Source organism: Hevea brasiliensis, chromosome 1 (genome assembly GCF_030052815.1).
Source record: "Hevea brasiliensis isolate MT/VB/25A 57/8 chromosome 1, ASM3005281v1, whole genome shotgun sequence".
Taxonomy (NCBI): Eukaryota; Viridiplantae; Streptophyta; class Magnoliopsida; order Malpighiales; family Euphorbiaceae; genus Hevea; species Hevea brasiliensis.
Window position 1 is genome coordinate 10,926,357 of NC_079493.1, and position 23,224 is coordinate 10,949,580.

At 35.7% G+C, this 23,224-nt stretch overlaps 1 long non-coding RNA gene and 1 other non-coding gene across 2 annotated transcripts; both read left to right on the forward strand.

Annotated features, from left to right (window-relative positions):
- The first annotated feature begins 1,928 nt into the window (after positions 1–1,928).
- LOC131173859 (uncharacterized) lies at positions 1,929–2,898 on the forward strand. Its single transcript, XR_009144208.1, has 2 exons — positions 1,929–2,106; positions 2,683–2,898. It is a non-coding gene; the product is annotated as an uncharacterized LOC131173859 (long non-coding RNA).
- Positions 2,899–17,055: 14,157 nt separating this feature from the next.
- LOC131169647 (small nucleolar RNA R71) lies at positions 17,056–17,162 on the forward strand. Its single transcript, XR_009140537.1, has one exon. It is a non-coding gene; the product is annotated as a small nucleolar RNA R71 (small nucleolar RNA).
- The last annotated feature ends 6,062 nt before the right edge of the window (positions 17,163–23,224 follow it).

The following is a 23,224-nucleotide window of genomic DNA, read 5'->3' on the forward strand; positions in this document are numbered from 1 at the left end:
AGGGATGTGGAGTTTGCAGTAGGCGACTATGTATTCCTGAAGGTTTCTCCAATGAAGGGAGTCATGGGATTTGGAAAGAATAGCAAGTTGGCACCTCGGTATATTGGACCTTTTGAGGTTACTGACAGAGTTGGAGCAGTTGCCTACCGGTTGGAGCTACCACCCAACCTTTCTCACGTTCATCCCGTATTTCACATCTCCATGCTCAGGAAATACATTCCAGATCCTTCTCACGTACTACAGGCGGATATAATAGAGCTAAAAGAGAACTTGACATTTGAGGAGCAACCTGTAGCCATAGTGGACTACCAAGTGAGACAGCTAAGATCCAAACAGTCCCTATGGTTAAGGTTTTGTGGAGGAGTCAGTCAATGGAAGAGTGCACCTGAGAGTCGGAACGGGACATGTGTAGCAAGTACCCTTATTTGTTCAATGTATAATCATGTGCTTTATTCTGCCTTGTGTAAAAAAATTCGAGGACGAATTTTCTGTAAGGGGGGAAGAATGTAACACCCTAAAATTTTAAATTTTATGAGCATTTTTGGTATTTTAATTTTATTTAAATTTTTGAAATTTTTTTGAGATTTTTCGGATTTTAAAAATCGGGTTCGATTTTCCGAAAATATAAACTTTGATGATTTTTAAAAATTAATTTAAAGACCACGTGGCAAAACTAAAAATATATTTGGAGTCTACGTATTTTTCTGAGTTTTCTGAAATTTTTTCGGAATTTTTGGACCTCGTTTTCGGTCCCGAGGCAGAGTAAAAATTCAAAATTTTGTATCTTGAATCGGACCGGCCGAATCGAACCGGACCGGATCGGACCGGTCGAATCGGACCGGCCTTTTCTTTTTCTTCCTTCTTCCTCCCGCGCGCGTCGACCTCCTCCCCTTCTCTCTCTCTTTTCTCTCTCCTCCCTCCTCCCCTTGCCGCGCCGCCACCTCCCCTGCCTCCCCAGCTCGCCGGCGCCGCCTCCCAGCCGTCCCAGCCGACCGGCCGCCGCCCCAAACGGCCGAAAAACGCGCGCGAACGTCCTCCCCTGCGCGCGCGACTTTTCGACTTTCCCGGCCAAAATCCGGCCGATCCGGCCACCAATCGGACCGGGTCTTGTGTCTAAACTCATCTACTTGACGAGAGCTTTCCATAGACACCAAGAACACCGAAATCCATCGAGCGGTTTGTCCGATTTTTACTCGGGAAGTTTTTAGCTCATTTTGACTTTTGGGCTAGATTTCTCACAAACCGTAAACCCCACGAGAAAACCGAGAGTACCCGAGCGCTCCACTCGTCGAGAGCTTCGCGGTGACATAAATTTTGAATTTTTCCGACACCGTTTTTCGGTGGGTCCCACGGAACTTCGCAGTGTTTTTCCGAGCATTAAATGAGCTTAGAAAATTCTGAAAAATTTATGTACTAACCCCCGTGTTATGGGCTTCGTGTAGGTATCCTCAATTCGCGAAAATTCGACAGTTGTCCGGGTCTGTGAATTTCCGGCTAGACAGACCCGTTACCGGAAAAGTCTCCGAATTGGATCGAGGTTTTGGCTACCCCCCCATTGTCAGACGTCCTGAGCGCGTCCCCGAAGTCGGAATCGGCAAAGGTAAACCCGAACCTTGCTTTTTCGTAATTTTCTAGTGCTTAACTAGGATTAAAAATCCATAAAATATTCGTGGTAGTTTAGAAAATTATAATTCTTTTTTGCAATAGCTAAGTAATATTGCTAAGGACTGCGGGGCAAAGTTTTAGAATTTTTAGAACTTATTTGGGCAGTTTTTGCAAAAATGGTCAATTATAAGGACTAAATTGAAATTTTACATATTGTGATGGATGATTGATTTGATGGGCCCAGGAGGGGCTGTGTGATGTGATTGAGTTGTGGATATATGGATTTTGAGTATAGAAGTGTGTTTGAGCCGTTTTGCAGGTTGGGTAGGTCCTAGGTATAGGGGAGACTCTGCCGGATTTTCGGCACGACTTAGGACGTATTTGGTCTTTTTCTTTGTTTGTATTGAGTCATTTGTATTAAATAATTGTAATGTAATTGTCAGGTGAGCCGGGACAGCCTTCTTCCTCCGCCCAGCCGCCACAGTGACCGTTGTCAAGTCTGTGAGTAAAATATTAATTTTAATTGTAATTTCGATATTATTATATGTTCAGCATGCCCATGCATCACTTATATGCATATATTTATGTAGTTAAACTCTAGGCACGATTTATGTTGCATTCATAACTGTTAACGTGCCATGGATGTTGTTGTGGTAATTTGGAGCAGTGTGCGTGCGTTGGTGTGCGTGTGATGTGGTGTGGACTATGGACAGGACGGGTAGTCACGGCTTGAGTTCTTCGCTGGGACCCGATCCTTCGGGGGGTAGTCACGGCTTGAGTTCTTCGCTGGGACCCCCGATTTGGTTTATTAAGCGAAAGTCCGGCTTGAGTTCTTCGCTGGCACCAGGTTGGATTTAAGAGGGCTGTATAGGGGATCAGCTCCCATATATTATGATTGATGTTACAGGGTGCGTGAGTGCTCCAAATTACCTTTTTGATGTTATGATGTGAAAATGTTGTTGATGTTGCATTTCACTCTACAGGGTGCATTAGTTTTAGATAGTTATAGAGATTATGGTTAAAATTGATATTTTACTCTCTGAGTCGAACGCTCACTCCTGTTCAATATTTTTTCAGGCTACAGGAGGATTTTATTGTGGTTAACCTGCTTTTCTCCTTCGCAGGTTGTTTTATCAATATTTGTGTAATTTTATTTACTCCTAGAATTTCCGCATGTGTTAGAAATATTTAAATGATTCGGGTCTGTAATATAAATTGTCATGTGGACCTGTAAAATTATTATATGCATGTTTGATGGACTGGATGAGGGAGCTGAGCTCCCATTTATCTTTATGTTGATTTGAGTATGTGGAGGGTGAGCTGAGCTCCCCAATTGATGATATATTTTGTTTACAGGTCGGGTGAGTCAAAAACTCCCCGTTGAAAGGTCCACTTTATGGCCGGACTCTGTCCGGTTGGTTTCTTGAAATTGGGCCCAAATGGGCCTTAGAATTGGGTTAATGAATAGTTAGGCTTACTACGGGCCTCGGGGGCTTTAGGCTGGCCCAGGTCCTAGTGCCGGTCCGGTCCATAGGTTGGATCGTGACATGAAATTTCTCATTTATATTTCAGAGATGATAGCGTCATGTTTGCATGGGCAACAGTTTCCAAATGTCAGCACCATCTTAACCCTTTATGAGCATGCTTCAGGTTAGCCGGTTCATTTTGATGAATCTTATCTGAGCTTCCCTTCATAAAAAATTTTCCAGATCAAATACTCTCCTTGTGGTGATTTAATTCATATAAGGGTTGTGTTTGCACTAAAATGATTAAATTTAATTATTTTTAGGTTTTAGATTAATTAAATTAATTTTTTGTAAAATTAATTTGAATAATTTTGCTTCATAAGTTTGATTGATAAATGGGCTAAGGTAGTTATTAAATAAAGGTCTAAGGAGTTACTAGGTAGTTAGCTGAGATAGAGATTAGTAAAAGTTAGCTTTTGTATTTAATTTCAAGTTTTGTATTCACTTTACAATCAATCAATCAAAATATTTTTTCAATTTCTAGTTCATTTACTTTCAATTTACAAGTGAGATGATGAAGCAGCGTTCAATGTAGTCAGTTTTTATTATCGTTTAATTTAAAAGTTAAAGCACAAATTAGGTGATATACTAAATATTTGACGCACGCGTAAAACTATAATCGACCATGAACTACCAACTAAAAGAAAGAAAGGAACCATATCGCAGCCAAACTAAAGGTTAATTTGCGTCTTTTATAGTTTTAGTCATCCAGAGTCTGCTTGACAAACATTTGAACCACTTCGACATCCGATACTGAAAAAGACAAACCAAGAGCCATGCACATTTCAAGGTTGGCTTCATCCTCTGGATTTAGGAACACTGATGACTAGTTAGCCTCTATATCATCAATAATCAACCTACGATAATGCTAATTCATCTGGGTAACATCACTGTCAGCCGACTCGTCCATGGAATAGTCATTTCCTGCATAAGATTCTAATTGTTTACCCTTGGAAGCTGTCTTCCTCTTGCAGCCATAGGAGATCACTTTATCGTAAACTTAACCTCAAGTGCTAATTTGAAAATTTGTGTAACCGCAAAGTAGATTTTTGTAAGTTTGCAAAAAAAAAAAAAAAAATATCAATGTTTATATATATAATACTCTTCTCCAATAAAACTTATTTTAATATGAATTAATTTACATATAATTATGAATTACATGTACTTTATTGTATATATATTTATTAATTTTTGAATAATAATTGAATATATACATGTATGAATTTTATATATACGAAATTATTATATATAAAATATAATATATCAAAATTATTTTAATTTTAATGTTATAATTAAAATAATTAAATTATCTATTTTATTATAAAATACTCCTCTAATAAAACTTAATCATTTTAATCTAAATTAATTTACAGATAATTTCTAATAAAACCATGAAATGCGTGCACTTTATTTTATTTATATATAATTTATTTTGAAAAATAATTTAAATTTAATTATTTAATTTTTTATCTTAATTTTTTTTATCATGAGAATTTACTAAATTTTACATTGTCGATCAACTTATCACCACTCTTTTTCTTTTTTTCAACCTTGAAACCAATAATATCTTGCGAAGCTCACATAGGAAAAGTTATCTTTATTTCTTTTATAATATAAAAAAATAATATTAAATACAGGAGCTGGTACGTGATAAGAACAAGAGTTACAAGTAAAGTGAAAATAGTTACAAGTATGGGATACAAGAGTTACAGATAAACATGGAGAGTATCAACTTTATCAGAATTAACACCATTTGTTCTTTAAACGAATTACCGAAGTGTAGAATGATCTTTGGATTATTTGGGAGTTTGAAAGAGGTGATTATTGATGTGGCCCAACCGCAAGTGCACGGGTCGTACAAGTAATACAGTAAAGATATCGTTCTCACGAGGAGTTGTGTTAATGATTGAATTTTTGATAGAAAAAGTTGACTAAATTGAACTAATTTCAAAATTAAAACAATAGATTGAATGGGTATTGGAGTATGAAATCTATATGTGCAAAATTAATAATCTATCCAACAATGTATTAATTAAACTAAAATTGCATCAAATTGAAATAAGCAAGTTCAAATATGGCAAGATTTAAAATGGCAAGCAATTAAATTCAATTGGAAATTAACAATGATAAAAAGGCGATTCCGGAGTTCGGGATTTCATATTCGAGCTATTTTGGGATTTTAAATTGGTTATCCAATCTTATGAAACTTATGGGTTTTAAGGAGATTAATTCTTAAATCCTTTGAATACCCTTTCGAGTGAGACAAAGAGTGCCTTAATCAATCTAATCCTACTTTCGTGGAGTTAGAGTTAATTAAGACCCATTAAGTTCTTTAATTAATCTGTGAATCCTCTTAATCCTTAGTCTATTTCTAGATCTAAGTTAATTAAGTCCAATTCCTTGATTATCTATCACAAGGCCTTCTCCTTTCGGTGCCTCAACCATGGATTAAGAACATTACTTAATGGGATCCTACACTAAGCATGTCATTAAGCACACAAGAAATGAATAAAACTCATTAAGACCACAAAATATGGATTACCCAATCAAAATCCACAAAATATCTCAAATATTACAACCCTTACTCCAGAATCAAAATAAAACTACTCACTATCCATAATGCTTACAAGATATATTGAGTTTAAATGGAAATAAAGCTTTAATCTAAGCTAAGGAACAAGAAACTAAACACTAGAAATGTAGGAAAAATGTAAGGAAAGAAAGAAATCTGCAAATCTTGGTTGAAAATGGTGTGGAAGGTGAAAGTGACTCTTCAGCTGCTGCCTCTCCTCTTCCTTTCCTTTTCTGCTCTTTTTCTCCCCTTTCTAAAATGGGAAATGGGACTATTTATAGCATTTTCTGACATGGAGCCCTAAAATGGTGTGTTCTAGGAGGAATTTTCTGAGGGAATCTTACTTGACTCATTAATGAAACCTTTATGGGATTTGCATAAGTGGGTGCATAAGTTATGCACCCTTATGCGATTTCAGCTGATTTCTGGTTCACTTATGCGGCTTGCATGACTTGGTGCATAGGTTATGCACAATTCCGTGAGAGTGCATAAGGGAGGCGTGAATGTGCATAAGCTATGCGATCTCCTTATGCACATTTAGCGAGTATTGGAGCAGTGATTTTTCTCCTTATGCGAGATCCGCATAGCTTATGCGGCAAGTTATGCACAATTTGGTCAATGCATATTTCAGCTTGAAAACTTGTTTTGACATCTTTGGTAGAAGGCACTCCTCAATGGCAAAATTTCTTTTCAGTCCTTCAAAAACACCATTTTCCTACAAAACAAAGTAAAAATTACAAATTAATCCAAAATTGACAATTATGAAAAACTAACTAAATAACTAATGAAATTAGCTAAAAATAACTAATAATAAAATAAAATGGCTATGAAATTAGACCTAAATGACTATGCAAAATGTATGCATCAAATACCCCCAAACTCAAGCTTTTGCTTGTCCTCAAGCAAACTTTAAAATGTGATGCAAAATTTTTAGGGGTGCCTTATCCAAAGAGCTATGAAAATCACCTATTAAAGTAACTTAACACCCCTTTAGCCATACCAGCAATCCATATACCCATCCTTCAAAATGCAAAGAATTTAATGCTTATCCAAGCTTTCACCGCTTAGCCATCAAGTCAATTATCATTCAAAATCCCCAAACCAACCAATCAAAAGAGAGGGTCATGCTCAAAAGGAATTCTAGGACAATCAATAGGCAAAGTGTCTCTATATAGAATGATGGAATTGAATGAATGAATAGATAATTTTTCCAATCCCATAGGCAAATTCCCTACTCCTATCTCCACTAATGTAGCAAGTACTATCAAGAGATCAAAGGTCTTTTTAGGGATGTAATGGGGCCATGGGGTTCAAAATGAGGCTAAGAAGAAAGATGGGTAAAAAGGATTCAAAGCATGAGAATATTTTCAATTTTTGAAACATAAGGTACACTTCTTATTTTATTATATTTTTTTCTTTTTTTTTATATATATATACGGGGGAGAGAAATACACAATGAGGATTGTCAAGAGCTAGCATAGTTTACAAAACACATAAAAATGGAGGGACATTTTGATTCATTTTCTTTTGATGATTGTCCCTAAAATTTGCCACCCCCAAACTCATTTCTTTTAATACTTTGGGTGGATTTCTTTCATTTTGAATGACAATGGTGAAAAGCACATATACTAGCATTTTTACAAGATGACAAGCATTTCTTCTCCCTTTTATTGTATTATTTTTTTATTTTTTATTTTATATATATATATGTACCTAATGTTGTAAATAATTATTCTCATGAAAAGGGTTGGAGTGTTTGGTTCATTGGCTAGGTAGTAATAAGGGTTTTAAGAAAAATTAGGGACAAAAAGCTCAAAGGGGTTTTCAAGGGTCAATTTAATTAGGAAAAGGGCCAAAGGCTTAAAATGAGAAGGTTTAAATCAAAGAATGCCTAATCATCTCTCTTTTCAAGTACAAGCTGGTATTTCGCCTTGAAAGGTTTAGAAAATTTGTTCTAGGATTGGTGAGACATCATTTGACTACCTTATATCCAATAACTCCCTCTAAACATTCCAATCTCTAAAGGACTAGTTGGGTGGCTTTTTGGCTAAGAAGATATAGGCAAGGGATAGACACTTTAAAACCTTGCACCTCTTAGGAAACTTTCAATCCACAAACCCAACTAAAGGTAAGTCAAATCACTCTCATAGGCACATTTTCAATACTCAAGGGATTTGGCAAGAGATTTTAATGCATGATGCATGATTCCTAAAAATGAGTAATGCATTAACTAAATGGAGGAAATCTATTTGTCTATTTGTGTGCAATGTGTACAATTTCTAAGTGATGTATAATGTGTGTGTAAATGTGTAATGTATATGTATGTGTGGATGTATATGTAAAATATTTACAATATATGTAAATGAAATGGGATGAGATGTTCCTATACTCAAAATGTGAAAAATGAAGCAAAAATCAAAATGTGCACCCCCAAACTCAAAATTGGACATTGTCCTCAATGTCTCAAGCAATGCATTATCAAAACTCAAAGCAAATAGTAATTACCAGGAATTGTGAAATGTTAAGAGCAAAAAGAAAAGGTTACCTGGTATAGAGCAGATGAGAATTCAAGAGATAATGGGAATGCATAAGAAGCTGCACAGGTTATGCGAGTAAAAATCTATCCAGAACAGTGCATAAGTAGGGTGCATAAGCGTGCGATTACGCATGAGTGGCATAAAGGGCTGCAGGCTATGAGAACATTTGCATAAAGGAATTCTGACTATGCGATTCTGCATAAGTGGCATAAAGGGCTGCACAGGCTATGCAAAATAATTGCATAAGGGAATTCACAGCCTGTGCAGTATATTCAAAAGCTGCTGCATGATGATTAGCAAAGAAAAATGTGCAACCACCAGTAGAAGCATGCAAAAATATACAATATATGGACAATTATGCACAAAAGGGCAGTAAAGGCAGTGAAAATCAATGAAAAACTAATGTAATGGCCATCCAATAGAACTTTAAGAAAAACAGAATTCAAAACAAACTAATTCAAAACAAACTAACAGAATTCAAAACAAACTATAATTGTTTGAACATATGTACAAAGAAAAAGTCCTACAAGTTTGAACAAAAGTAAAACAAAAACTAATCTAGTTCTATTGTTTTGCCCTTGTCCATAGATGTTGCTAAGGGGCTGGTTGCATCTTCTTTGTCGAAATGATGGTCTTTGGAGGAGGTGATGGAGGTGGAGGTGGCATTCCCAGGAAAATCATGAGTTTCTTCATCATCTCCTTCAATTCTTTCTGCTTGTCCCTGGTTTTCATGACAAGGTCAAATAGGTGATCATGATGATCCTTGAGGGTATCAAGACCAGTGTCAAGCTTCCTATCCACAAAGTATATATCATCACTAAGCCTTTCAAGATAGGTGAATAGGGCTTTAGTGTTGAATGCGAGGAGGGTGTGGATGAGGAGGGTTCGTTGTAGGAGGTGTGGGTGTGCGGAAGGCTGGGGTGTCTGTGCAGATTGAGGGTGGGGTAGGTTGATAGAGTCTTTGTGGGGTGATGGGCAGAGTTGGGCTTACGGTTGTGCAATGGGTTCGATTCTGCTGCTGGTTGTGCAATGTCGAGAATGTGGCAAATGACCCTATTTTGGATAGGTGTGCGACATCAAAATATAAGGTGTCCACAAGTCTTTGGTATTGGGTGCTCTTGAGTTAAAACCAAAATGCTTGGCTATATGATTATGAGCCCACCCAAGACAATGTCACCTATGGATTTGGTGGCAATATGCAACACATGCTCACAAAAGAAATAACTAGGAGAAACCTTGACCTTGTGAAAAGCACACCATAACATGAATAATTCATTTTCCCACAGCACCAGAACTAGTCCCTCTGCCCAAAATAGTGCTAGCAATCAGTCTATGAATAAACCTAAGTGCGGTCAAGTATTTGAGAGGTTTTGATGCACTTGTGAGAAAAAGTCGAGGTTGGTTTGTGATAATTCTCCAAAATTGAGCGACATTCCAAATACCCTTGTTTGCTACCTCTACCCATGTATATGGCACTCTAAATAGCCCATCAATTGCAAAACCAAGAATGCTATGAAATTGATCCAATGATAGCTCTCTGTTTTGCCCCAAACATCTAAATTTCACAGTTGGCTTAAAATCTACATCATGCAATTTCAGTGTGGCGAGAATGAGAAATAAATTCCAAAACTAAATTTGGGTAAACAATTTCTTGCTTGTGCACAAATTCCATCCAACCCATACCATCAAGATAGGCAACCACATTGTCAAATAAACCAAGTGACTGGAGAGAGTCCACAGAAATATACCTAGTGGGTTGCACCTTCCTTTCCTTAAATCGTTTAAATGTTGCCTTGTGAGTTGCATCAGGAAGGGACCAAGGGAGTTTTGAGACCTGTGAGGTTGCTGACATTTGCTTTTTGCTGGAAGAGGGTGATTTGGTTTGTGTGGAGGCTGAGGTTTTTGGGTTTTTGGGTGGAGGTTCTGACATTAGGGTGGTGGGTGGTTCTTTACGTTTTGAGAGAGGAGGTGCAGAGGACATGGGCCTAGTGGATTTTGACCTAATTTTTCGCTTGTAAGTGGCTGTGGGGGGTGGTGGAGGTGTTTCTTGTGGAGGAGAATCGGGGTTGGGAGGCCACATTGACAATGGCGAAACATGGAGAGGGGAAGTTTGAGGAGAATGAGGGGCGACTCCATGGTTCCCAATGGTGAAGATGGAGGAGATGAGGGCGAAAATAAAAAATGTAGGGAGAAATTAGGGTTTATGCGGTGGAAATGTGAGTGGAGAAGAATAAGAGGGAAAATGCCGGGAGAAATGGAGGTGGAAGGACGGTCTTGAATAGAAGAGTCGGGAAGTGGAGGTGGGAAAATTGGTTGCCGAAAAGAAATTTGATTTGAACAGGGTTTGTGTAAAAACTGCATAAGTGAAAAGTGAGTGTGCATAACTTATGCACTCTCTTATGCATGGTTCGGTGGGTGATAAAAAAGTGTAAAAAACTGATTATGCAGGAGTGCATAGCTTATGCACTAACTTATGCAAGTTTCGGCTTGTTTTGGACTTCAGAGAAATAGCTCATGCAAAAGTGCATAAGTCATGCACTGTCCTTATGCACTGTTCGGCAAGTTTTGACTTTCAGGGAGAGTGGTCATGCGGAAGTGCATAAGCTATGCACTCTGCTTATGCACTTTTCGGTGGGTTTCGAAATTTTGGGTTGGTGGTCATGCAGAAGTGCATAAGTCATGCACCCTCCTTATGCAAGTCTCGGCAGGTTTTGGTGTTTGGAAAGTGTGGTTATGCAGTTGTGCATAAGCTATGCACTCTGCTTATGCACTTCTTGGTGGGTTTTGAGATTCAGAGTTTTCGGTCATGCAGTAGTGCATAAGTCATGCACTCTGCTTATGCACCTCTCGGCAAGTTTTGAAATTTTGGGTTGGTGGTCATGCAGAAGTGCATAAGTCATGCACCCTCCTTATGCAGGTCTCGGCAGGTTTTGAGTTTCAGAGTTTTCGGTTATGCAGAAGTGCATAAGTCATGCACCCTGCTTATGCAGATTTCAGCAGAGAGAGAAAATGCAGGATTTGAAGTCATGCAAATGTGCATAAGTTATGAACATACTTATGCAAGTCTCGGTAGGTATGAATTTTGACAAAAATGTGGCTATACAGAGTTGCATAAGCTATGCACTACCTTATGCAGTTTGCAACAGAGGTGAAAATGGCAAGAATTGTGGTTATGCAGGATTGCATAAGCTATCACGATTCTTATGCACAATTCAACAAGATTGAGATTGCAATGGAAAATGATTTGCAAGTGTGAAAAATACCCTAGAATGAAGAAATATAATTCTATTAAGCATAAATCATGAGAAATTATCACCAAAAACACATCAATATATACAAAATCCATCAAAATTACATCACACATGCTTGTAAAAGTGAATCCTGCATAAAAGGCATTTGTGACCCATGCCATTTTGACTCAAATTCTGCAAATCAACATTTAGCACATTAAAACTCAATAAAATCTGCATAAAGTTGCATCTATTCACAAATGATGAACTCCCCAAGTCATGCCAAGAAAATGCAGCATGTCCATCTTAAATCTCACACCCCAAATAAACTCAAAACTACAAAGATGACCCACTTACCACCATATTAACATTAAAAGCACATATACTTAAAAGTTACACACCCAACCTCACCAAGAACATAAGTCATCTGCTGCAGACACCCTCTTTGCTGCAGAATTTCTTCTTCCTCTCTGCATAAACTAGGTAGCAGACCTGCACAGGTTATGCAGCAAAAATCAATCAATTTTTGGGAGTGTTGAAGAATAAAATATCAGTTAAGGGTCACTCCCCAGCAGTTCACCAGCCTTTCTTCATTGAAATACATCTACAAGGGACAAAATTCAACAATGTCAAAAATTGAATTTGGGGAGATTCAAGATAAAAACAAAAGTAATGAAAGTAAAAGTAAATCAGCAAAAGCAAAATAAAAGGACTTGGGATGCCTCCCAAGAGGGCTAATTTATAGTCCTTAGCTGGACTTTTCATGAATTTCACTGAAAAGAGGTGAGGGATTGGAGAGCTTGTAACAGCTTGCTCCTTTTATTGGGTCTCCAGTTATGTAATGTTTCAATCTATGCCCATTGACCTTAAAATTCCCAGATTTTTCACTCCAAATTTCAATTGCTCCATAAGGGAAAACCTTAGAAACTCTATATGGACCAGTCCACCTTGATTTAAGTTTTCCAGGGAACAATTTCAATCTTGAGTTGAACAATAAAACTGAATCACCTTCTTTGAATTCCTTTTTCCTAAGATGCTTATCATGCCAAACTTTGGTTCTTTCTTTGTAAATACGGGCACTTTCATAAGCATCCATCCTCAGTTCTTCAAGCTCATTAAGTTGCAATAGTCTCTTTTCACCAGCTTGCTTAAGATCAAAATTCAAGGTCTGAATGGCCCAATATGCTCTATGTTCTAGCTCCACAGGTAAATGACAAGACTTACCATACACCAACCTAAATGGAGTAGTTCCTATAGGGGTTTTGTAAGCAGTCCTATATGCCCATAAAGCATCATCTAGTTTGATAGACCAATCTTTCCGAGAATTGTTCACTGTTTTCTCCAAGATATGTTTGAGCTCTCTGTTAGAAATTTCAACTTGTCCTGAAGTTTGAGGGTGGTATGGGGTAGCTATCTTGTGCACTACACCATACTTCCTCATTAAGCTCTCAAATTGCTTATTACAAAAATGTGAACCACCATCACTAATTATAGCCCTAGGAGCTCCAAATCTACTCAAGACAAATTTCTTCAAGAATTTCACTACCACTCTAGCATCATTAGTTGGAGTTGCAATAGCTTCCACCCACTTTGACACATAGTCAACTCCAACTAGGATGTATCTATTACCAAATGAAGGAGGAAATGGCCCCATAAAATCTATTCCCCAAACATCGAATAATTCCACTTCAAGAATATCATTTAGGGGCATTTGATCTCTTTTTGACAAATTTCCACTCCTTTGACATTTATCACATTCCAACACAAATTTCCTCACATCCTTAAAAAGATTTGGCCAAAAGAAACCAGCTTGCAAAATTTTACTAGCTGTTTTAGAGATTCCAAAATGTCCTCCATAATCAGAAGCATGGCAATGATGCATAATACTCTGTGTCTCATCATCAGGAATACATCTCCTTATTAAACCATCACAGCATCTCCTAAAGAGTAAAGGATCATCCCATCTATAAAACTTCACCTCATGCAAAAACTTTTTCTTTTGTTGCCATGTCATTCCTAGAGGTAAAACTCCACAAGATAGATAATTCACAAAGTCTGCATACCAAGGTAGTTTAGCAACAAGAGAGAAAAGTTGTTCATCCAAGAAAAACTCATCAATAGGGATTTCATCCAATTCTTCATCATCCAATTTCAACCTACTAAGATTATCAGCAACTACATTTTCAGCTCCTTTCTTATCTCTAATCTCCAAGTCAAACTCTTGTAGCATCAGAATCCACCTAATGAGCCTAGGTTTAGCCTCCTTTTCTGAGCAAATACGATGGGTGCATGATCTGAAAATATAACCACCTTTGAGTCAATAATGTAAGGTCTGAACTTTTCCAATGCAAAGACAATTGCTAAAAATTCCTTTTCAGTTGTTGCATAATTTGTTTGAGCCTCATCCAGTGTTCTACTAGCATAATAAATAGCATAAGCCTTTTTGTCCTTTCTTTGACCAAGAACAGCTCCAATTGCATAGTTGCTAGCATCACACATAATTTCAAAGGTAGGCTCCAATCGGTGGTTGCATGATTGGTGCGATGATAAGACTTGCTTCAACCTGGAAAAGGCATCCAAACACTCTTGGTCAAATACAAATGGTGTGTCATGACTTAACAAATTAGACAAAGGTTTGGCTATTTTAGAAAAATCCTTGATAAAGCGTCTGTAGAACCCGGCATGTCCTAGAAAACTTCGAATTCCTTTGACATTGGTAGGAGGAGCCATCTTCTCTATCACTTCAACTTTGGCTTTATCAACCTCTATTCCTCTGTTAGACACCAAATGTCCAAGCACTATCCCTTCCTGAACCATGAAATGACACTTTTCCCGTTTAACACAAGGTCGATGTCGCACATCATTGCAAAACTTTAGAAAGGTTAGCCAAGCATATGTCAAATGAAGATCCATAAGCAGAAAAATCTTCCATAAAAACCTCCATTATGTCTTCAATGAAATCTGAGAAGATTGCCATCATGCACCTTTGAAAAGTGGCTGGTGCATTACACAACCCAAATGGCATCCTCCTATAAGCAAATGTTCCATATGGACAAGTAAAAGTGGTTTTCTCTTGATCATTTGGATGGATAGGGATTTGAAAAAAACCTGAGTATCCATCTAAATAGCAAAAATAAGAATGCCTAGCTAGTCTTTCTAACTTTTGATCAATGAAGGGAAGTGGAAAATGATCTTTTCTAGTGGCAACATTTAATTTTCTGTAATCTATGCTCATTCGCCAACTAGTCAGCATTACGGTGGGAATTAATTCATTATTTTCATTTTTGACCCTTTGTCATTCCACCCTTTTTGGGACAACATGTCTTGGGCTCACCCAAATCTTATGCGAGATAGGATATATGATCCTGCATCAAGCAACTTCAAAATTTCCTTTTTAACAACTTCTTTCATATTTGGGTTCAACCTCCTCGATGTTCAATAGATGGCTTACAATTTTATTCCTAACTGATTATATGCATTCAAAAGTGTTGTCTTATTCACTTACTGTCATCTATTGTATATGCTAAAACTTTACTAAATTGCCTGAAGACTCTTAACAACTTTTCAGCCTCTAATGTACTCAAGTTTGCATTTACAATTACTGGATAAGTGTTATTGGTGCCAAGAAATTCATACAGTGAGAAGGAAGTTGCTTAAGTTCTACCTTAGGTGCATCTTCTTCCTTGAATGATGGTTGCTTAGATTCTGCTTTTTCCTTTTGTGTGAGTTGAAAAACTGGAGCAGAAATGAATGGTGGACTTCCCTCTAAATGTTGAGCATATGCAACCACATGAGGGTTGTCATAGTCTATGCCTCCTCCATGAACCAAGCAATTTTCAAGTGGATCTTTCGGATATTTCTTTACGAAGTGTTCTTCAACGACAGCTCATCAATGATATCAACTCTCAAGCAAGTATCGACTTGAATGATGCTTCTTCATAGTGTTATTAATATTGAAAACCAATTGCTCTTCACCAACTCTAAGAGTCAATTTTTCTCCCTTAACATCAATCAATGCTCCTGCTGTAGCTAGAAAGGGTCTCCCCAAGATAATTGGAATATTAGAATCTTCCTCCATGTCCAAGATGACAAAGTCAACAGGTATATAGAACTTTCCAACCTTCAGAGGCACATTCTCCAAAATCCCTTCAGGATACTTAATTGATCTGTCAGCTAACTGAAGAGAAATGTGGGTTGGTTTTAGATCTCCCATATTGAGCTTCTCATAAATGGAGAGGGGCATAAGGCTAACACTAGCCCCTAAATCACATAAAGCTTTTGTAGAACATGATTCCCCAATGTGGCATGGAATTGAAAAACTCCCTGGATCCTTGAGCTTTGGAGGAAGTTTCCTTTGGAGGATAGCACTACATTCTTCTGTCAAAGCTACAGTTTCATGGTCTTCAAGTTTCCTCTTGTTTGAGAGAATTTCTTTCAAGAATTTTGCATAAGAGGGCATTTGTGAAAGAGCATCAATAAAAGGCACATTTATGTAAAGCTTCTTCAAGACCTCTAAGAACTTCCCAAATTGCCTATCAAGCTTGGCTTTTTGAAATCTTTGTGGGAAGGGAAGTTGTGGCTTGTAGGGCTCAGGAGGTATATACTTCTCTTCCTTCTCTTCAATTTCCTCTTTACATTTTTCTGCACTCTCTTGTTTTTCACTCTCTTGTTTTTCACTCTCATCAGTTTCTTTCTCATTTTCTCTCTTCTCACTATTTTCACTCTTCTCATCATTTACAACTTTCCCACTTCTTAAAGTAATAGCTTGACACTGCTCTCTTGGGTTTTCTGGTTGACTTGGAAGTTTTCCAAAAGACTTGGTACCTGAGGAAGATGCTTGTTGTGCAATCTGATTTTCCAACGATACATTATGTGTTTGCATCTGTTCTAGCCTTGCTTTCATCTCTCTCATCTCCTCATCATGCTTATTTTGGTTAGCAAGAATCATTTGTAATAAAGCTTCGTGGTGGAACTTTGTTCTTCTTTGTTTTGGTGGAGGATTCATATTTTTCTGCTGAAAATTAGGCAATGGTTGCCTATTTTGCTGATATGGAATTCCTTGTTGCTGTTGTGGTTGAAAATTCTGATTTGGAACTTGACTTTGCTGATTTCCCCATGAAAAGTTGGGATGATTCCTCCAATTTGGATTATAAGTTTGAGAGTAAGAATTTCCCATTTGTTTGTTTCCATAATTAAAACATATGATGTTTGCTCTCCATAGTCTACTCCACGGTGGTAGTTCATACTGCATAAGCAACTTGTTGTGAACTTCCAGATGATGATGATGAACTAACCAACATACTCAAATCTTCCATCTTCTTAGCCAAAACATTTGTAAGTGCATCAAACTTTGCATTAATCATGTTGAATGGATCAAGATCATACATTCCATGACTTGCCTTTTTGAGTTGGGTGGTCCTCTTGGACTACTCCAAAGATGAGTATTCTTTGTAATTTTCTCCAATAGCTCATAAGCTTCATCTTCATGCTTCATAATAAATTCTCCTCTTGTTTGAGCATCAATAATCCCTCTAATTGCAGGAGTGACATTTGTGTAAAAATTCTAGTTTATCATCCATTTCGGAATGGCATGATGTGGGCATTGTCTCTCTAATTCCTTCCATCTCATCCATGACTCATAGAGAGTTTCATCTTCTCTTGGTCTGAAAGCTGTCATTTGATTCCTCAATTCTTGAGTTTTTCCAGGTGGAAAATATTGTGCAAGAAATGCATCAGTGAGTTGCTCCCAATTTGTAATGGAGTTGTGAGGTAAAGAATCAAGCCAATCCAATGCTCTATCTTTCAAAGAGAATGGGAATAGCTTCAATCTTGCTGCATCATCAGATACTCCAGGTTGTTTTGCATATCACAAATCATAGCAAACTTCTTCAGATGTGTGTGTGGATTTTCAGAAGGATGTCCTCCAAATTGAGAATTCTGAATCATTTGAAGAACTCCAAAATCCATCTTGTAACTATTTGCATCAATTCTTGGTCTTGCTATGCTCTCTCTCAAGTCATCAAAACGAGGAAAAGCATGATCCATCATACTTCCCCTAGGCAAATTAGCATTTACAACCTCTTCACCTTGGGCTGCATTTTCATTGTTTCGATCATTTCCAGCATTACCACCAATTCTAATTCTTTCATCAGCCATGTCTGCTTCTAATTCAGTTTCTCTCAAAGCTTCTTTTCTTTTTCTGGTTTCTTTCTTGTTGGCTTTACAAAATTTCTCAATTTCAGGATTGAACAATAAGGATGTGTCACTTGTGCTTCTAGCTCTTCTCATAAAAGATTAAAAGTACCTGAAAAAGAACAAACAAACACAAAATGAAAAGATAACAAAGATAAAACTATAAACAACTAAAATAATCAAGAATTCAATCTTAAACAAACAACTCCCCGGCAACGGCGCCAAAAACTTGATGTGGCCCAACCGCAAGTGCACGGGTCGTACAAGTAATATAGAAAAGATATCGTTCCCACGAGGAGTTGTGTTAATGATTGAATTTTTGATATAAAAAGTTGACTAAATTGAACTATTTTTGAAATTAAAGCAATAAATTGATGGGTATTGGAGTATGAAATCTATATGTGCAAAATTAATAATCTATCCAACAATGTATTAATTAAACTAAAATTGCATCAAATTGAAATAAGCAAGTTCAAATATGGCAAGATTTAAAATGGCAAGCAATTAAATTCAATTGGAAATTAACAATGATAAAAAGGCGATTCCGGAGTTCGGGATTTCATATTCGAGCTATTTTGGGATTTTAAATTGGTTATCCAATCTTGTGAAACTTATGGGTTTTAAGGAGATTAATTCTTAAATCCTTTGAATACCCTTTCGAGTGAGACAAAGAGTGCCTTAATCAATCTAATCCTACTTTCGTGGAGTTAGAGTTAATTAAGACCCATTAAGTTCTTTAATTAATCTGTGAATCCTCTTAATCCTTAGTCTATTTCTAGATCTAAGTTAATTAAGTCCAATTCCTTGATTATCTATCACAAGGCCTTCTCCTTTCGGTGCCTCAACCATGGATTAAGAACATCACTTAATGGGATCCTACACTAAGCATGTCATTAAGCACACAAGAAATGAATAAAACTCATTAAGACCACAAAATATGGATTACCCAATCAAAATCCACAAAATATCTCAAATATTACAACCCTTACTCCAGAATCAAAATAAAACTACTCACTATCCATAATGCTTACAAGATATATTGAGTTTAAATGGAAATAAAGCTTTAATCTAAGCTAAGGAACAAGAAACTAAACACTAGAAATGTAGGAAAAATGTAAGGAAAGAAAGAAATATGCAAATCTTGGTTGAAAATGGTGTGGAAGGTAAAAATGACTCTTGTTTGCTGCCTCTCCTCTTCCTTTCCTTTTACGCTCTTTTCTCCCCTTTCTAAAATGGGAAATGGGACTATTTATAGCATTTTCGACATGGAGCCCTAAAATGGTGTGTTCTAGGAGGAATTTTACGAGGAAATCTTACTGACTCATTAATGAAACCTTTATGGGATGCATAAGTGGGTGCATAAGTTATGCGATCCCTTATGCGCTGATTTCTGGTTCACTTATGCGAAACTGCATGACTTGGTGCATAGGTTATGCACAATTCCGTGAGAGTGCATAAGAGAGACGTGAATGTGCATAAGCTATGCAATCTCCTTATGCACATTTCGGCAGGTATTGGAACAGTGATTTTTCTCCTTATGCAGATCCGCATAGCTTATGCGGCAAGTTATGCACAATTTGGTCAATGCATATTTCAGCTTGAAAACTTGTTTTTGACATCTTTGGCTGTAGAAGGCACTCCTCAATGGCAAAATTTCTCTTTAGTCCTTCAAAAACACCATTTTTCCTACAAAACAAAGTAAAAATTACAAATTAATCCAAAATTGATAATTATGAAAAACTAACTAAATAACTAATGAAATTAGCTAAAAATAACTAATAATAAAATAAAATGACTATGAAATTAGACCTAAATGACTATGCAAAATGTATGCATCAATTATTGATTCAGATATTTGTTTATTTCAATTGGGTTGATGTGAAGTGTGAAAATATAATATCCAATTTCAATCTTGATTTGTATAGATAGAATGACATTGAAAATGCATTACTACCAGTACTTGTTTTACTGTTCGAAAGAAAGAAAAACCACAAGGGTACATTCTTAATTTGCAACTCATGGACATCTTTTTGAAGATCTTCCATCCATCATTCAAACCGACCCATGTTTCCTTATTGCTTGAGAGATGTGACAGAAGTTGTTCATTTGCTGCCTCTTGAAGTTACACATCTTTCTGCAAAAATATTTTGTCTACCAACCACGATATTTATTTTAGACTAGAAGCTGGAATATGATTTTACACTGGATCTAGATTTTTTTTTCCGAAATTAATATATAAAAGATTATATAAAAATTAAAAATATAGTATTAATATTTTATAATTAGACTCAATAAAATCTAATACCTTCAAAATTATATAAAAAAAATTACATTATTATTTAATGCTAACAAATACATATTTCTCTATATAAGTACCTGAAGTTATTATTATATTATTTTATTTTGATAAAATTTATTATTAAAAAATTACAATAAAATTTTTGAAGTGAATAAACTTTTAAATGCACATATATTTTTTGAATAATTTTATATTTTATAAAAAAAATTTAATAATTAAATTGATGAAGGGTCAATAAATAAATAAATATATAAAGATTATTTATAAAAAAAAAAAATGTTTAATCGACCCCTCATGTTATGAACGGCATCCGCCAATGGTCTTAAGGGTCGGTGTAATGGACATTCTGCAGAGTCAAATGCCGAATAAGAAAATAAGAGAAGTCTTGCTTTTCCATGCAATGTGATTTATTATTATTAGTGGCCATAATATAATATTATACATATAATGATTATATTTTAAAATTTTTTATATAATAATATTTTTAATCAATTAATAAAAATTTATTTAACACATAAATATATAAATCTCATTTATTTTATATATAAATTTTATTATAAATATTATATCTTAAGTTTATAATAGACTGAATTTAAATAAAAATTTTTTAATTTAATAAGATTTTAATATTTTTTTTCCTTTAAAGACAAAATAATCAAAGAAAAGAAAATTGAAATTAATGGACGAGTCTAGTTGCTTCCAAGTTGTCAATGTTAGATCTAAAATTTCTAAGCCCTCTGTATGAATTTCATTTGCCATTTATGATGAATTAGATTCACTTTAAATTTTAATGGAGAAGAGAAGTCCTCATCTGGAGACTATTTTACCCACCAAGCTAAAAAGTTATGTATACGTAAAAAATAATTTATATATAAAAGATATTTTAAAAAATATATATAATATAAAAATATTTTTTATTATAATATTAAATTAATAGTATGTGTTTATATTTTATATATATAAATATTTTTATATTTTAATAAGATTATAGAAGTTATAAAAAATGAAAATAGCTTTCTTTTTTGAGAAAAATAAATTATTTTCTTTAAAAATAATTTAATTCTTACTTTAATTAAAAAATATTTTTCATTTATTATTTTTTAATACTCTAACATTAAAAAATGAAAAAATATATTTTCAAAGTCTTTAATTGTTTTATACAAAATAATTTATTTGTAAAAAAATATTTTCTAGAAAAATAAAATATTTTTATTAATTGTTATGCATTTTGAAATTAAATTAAGTTCATTCACAATATATATATATATATATATATATATATATAATTTCAAGTTAATAATTTATTTTTGAGTGGTTTTTTTTAATTTAAAAAACAATATTTGAGAGGAAACGAATCAATTATTAAGAGGATTTAAAAAAAAAAAGAAAACAATATTAGCATTCTCTTTCTTATAATTAGTATAAACCTCGAAAAATACAGGAAATATTTTACACAATAAAATTTAAATATGAAAATATCAACTCAATAAGATTAATCTAATTAATATAAATACCGACTTTTTTTACAATTTATTAAGTTTCAAATACATTGAAAAACACTTTAAAATAATTTTATATTTAATGCATTAAGTTGACATAAAGGAGTATAACTTTAAAATTATTCGAACATAAAATTTAATTTTAATGCGCGAAAGATCATTCTACAATATTCTTAACTTTTTAGTTAACAGAATTTTCATCTCAGTTATTAATATTGTTTAACAATTGCATTCTCATAATTTTGTTAATTTATGAGATTAATGTAGTTAGATGGGAGTGATGTTAATTTTTAATTATGTGATTAATGGCAAGATATAATTATATTATTCTCTATAATTTAAAGTGCAATTATTAAAAAAATTAAGGTAAAATTATAAGTAAAATTTGAACATTTTTTAGCCATTTATGCACAAACATAACACCCCAAAAATTTTAAATTTTATGAGCATTTTTGGTATTTTAATTTTATATAAATTTTAGGAATTTTTTTGAGATTTTTCGGATTTTAAAAATCGGGTTCGATTTTCCGAAAATATAAACTTTGATAAATTTTAAAAATTAATTTAAAGACCACGTGGCAAAACTAAAAATATATTTGGAGTCTACGATTTTTGAGTTTTCGAATTTTTCGAAATTTTTGGACCTCGTTTTCGGTCCCGAGGCAGAGTAAAAATTCAAAATTTTGTATTTCGAATCGAACCGGCCGAATCGAACCGGACCGGATCGGACCGGTCGAATCGGACCGGTCTTCTTCTCTTTTTCTTCTCCCTCCCGCGCGCGTCGACCTTCTCCTCTTCTCTCTCTCTTTTCTCTCTCCTCCCTCCTCCCCTTGCCGCGCTGCCGCCTCCCCTGCGTCCCCACCTCGCCGGCGCCCCACCTCGGCCCTCCCCCACGGCCGGCCGCCGCCTGGAACGCCGGAAAACGGCCTTGGAACGGACGCGCAGCGCGCGCGCGACTGTTGGACTTCTCCGGCCAAAATCCGGCCGATCCGGCCACCAATTGGACCGGGTCTTGTGTCTAAAATCATCTACTCGGCGAGAGCTTTCCATAGACACCAAGAACGCCGAAATCCATCTACGCGGTTTGTCCGATTTTTGCTCGGGAAGATTTTAGCCCATTTCGACTTTTGGGCTAGATTTCTCGAAAACCGTGAATCCCACGAGAAAACCGAGGGTACCAGCACGCTCCACTCGTCGAGAGCTTCGCGGCGACATAAATTTCAAATTTTTTCGACACCGTTTTTCGATGGGTCCCACGGAACTTCGCAGTGTTTTTCCGAGCATTTAATGAGCTTAGAAAATTCTGAAAAATTTATGTACTAACCCCCGTGTTATGGGCTTCGTGTAGGTATCCTCGATTCGCGGAAATTCGACAGTTGACCGGGTCTGTGAAATTCCGGCCAGACAGACCCGTTACTGGAAAAGTCTCCGAATTGGACCGAGGTTTTGGCTAGCCCCCCATTGTCAGACGTCCCGAGCGCGTTCCCGAAGTCGGAATCGGCAAAGGTAAACCCGAACCTTACTTTTTCATAATTTTCTAGTGCTTAAATAGGATTAAAAATCCATAAAATATTTGTGGTAGCTTAGAAAATTATGATTCTTTTTGTAATAGCTTAGTAATATTGCTAAGGACCGCGGGGCAAAGTTTTAGAATTTTTAGAGCTTATTTGGGCAGTTTTTGCAAAAATGATCAATTATAAGGACTAAATTGTAATTTTACATACTGTGATGAATGACTGATTTGATGGGCCCAGGAGGGGCTGT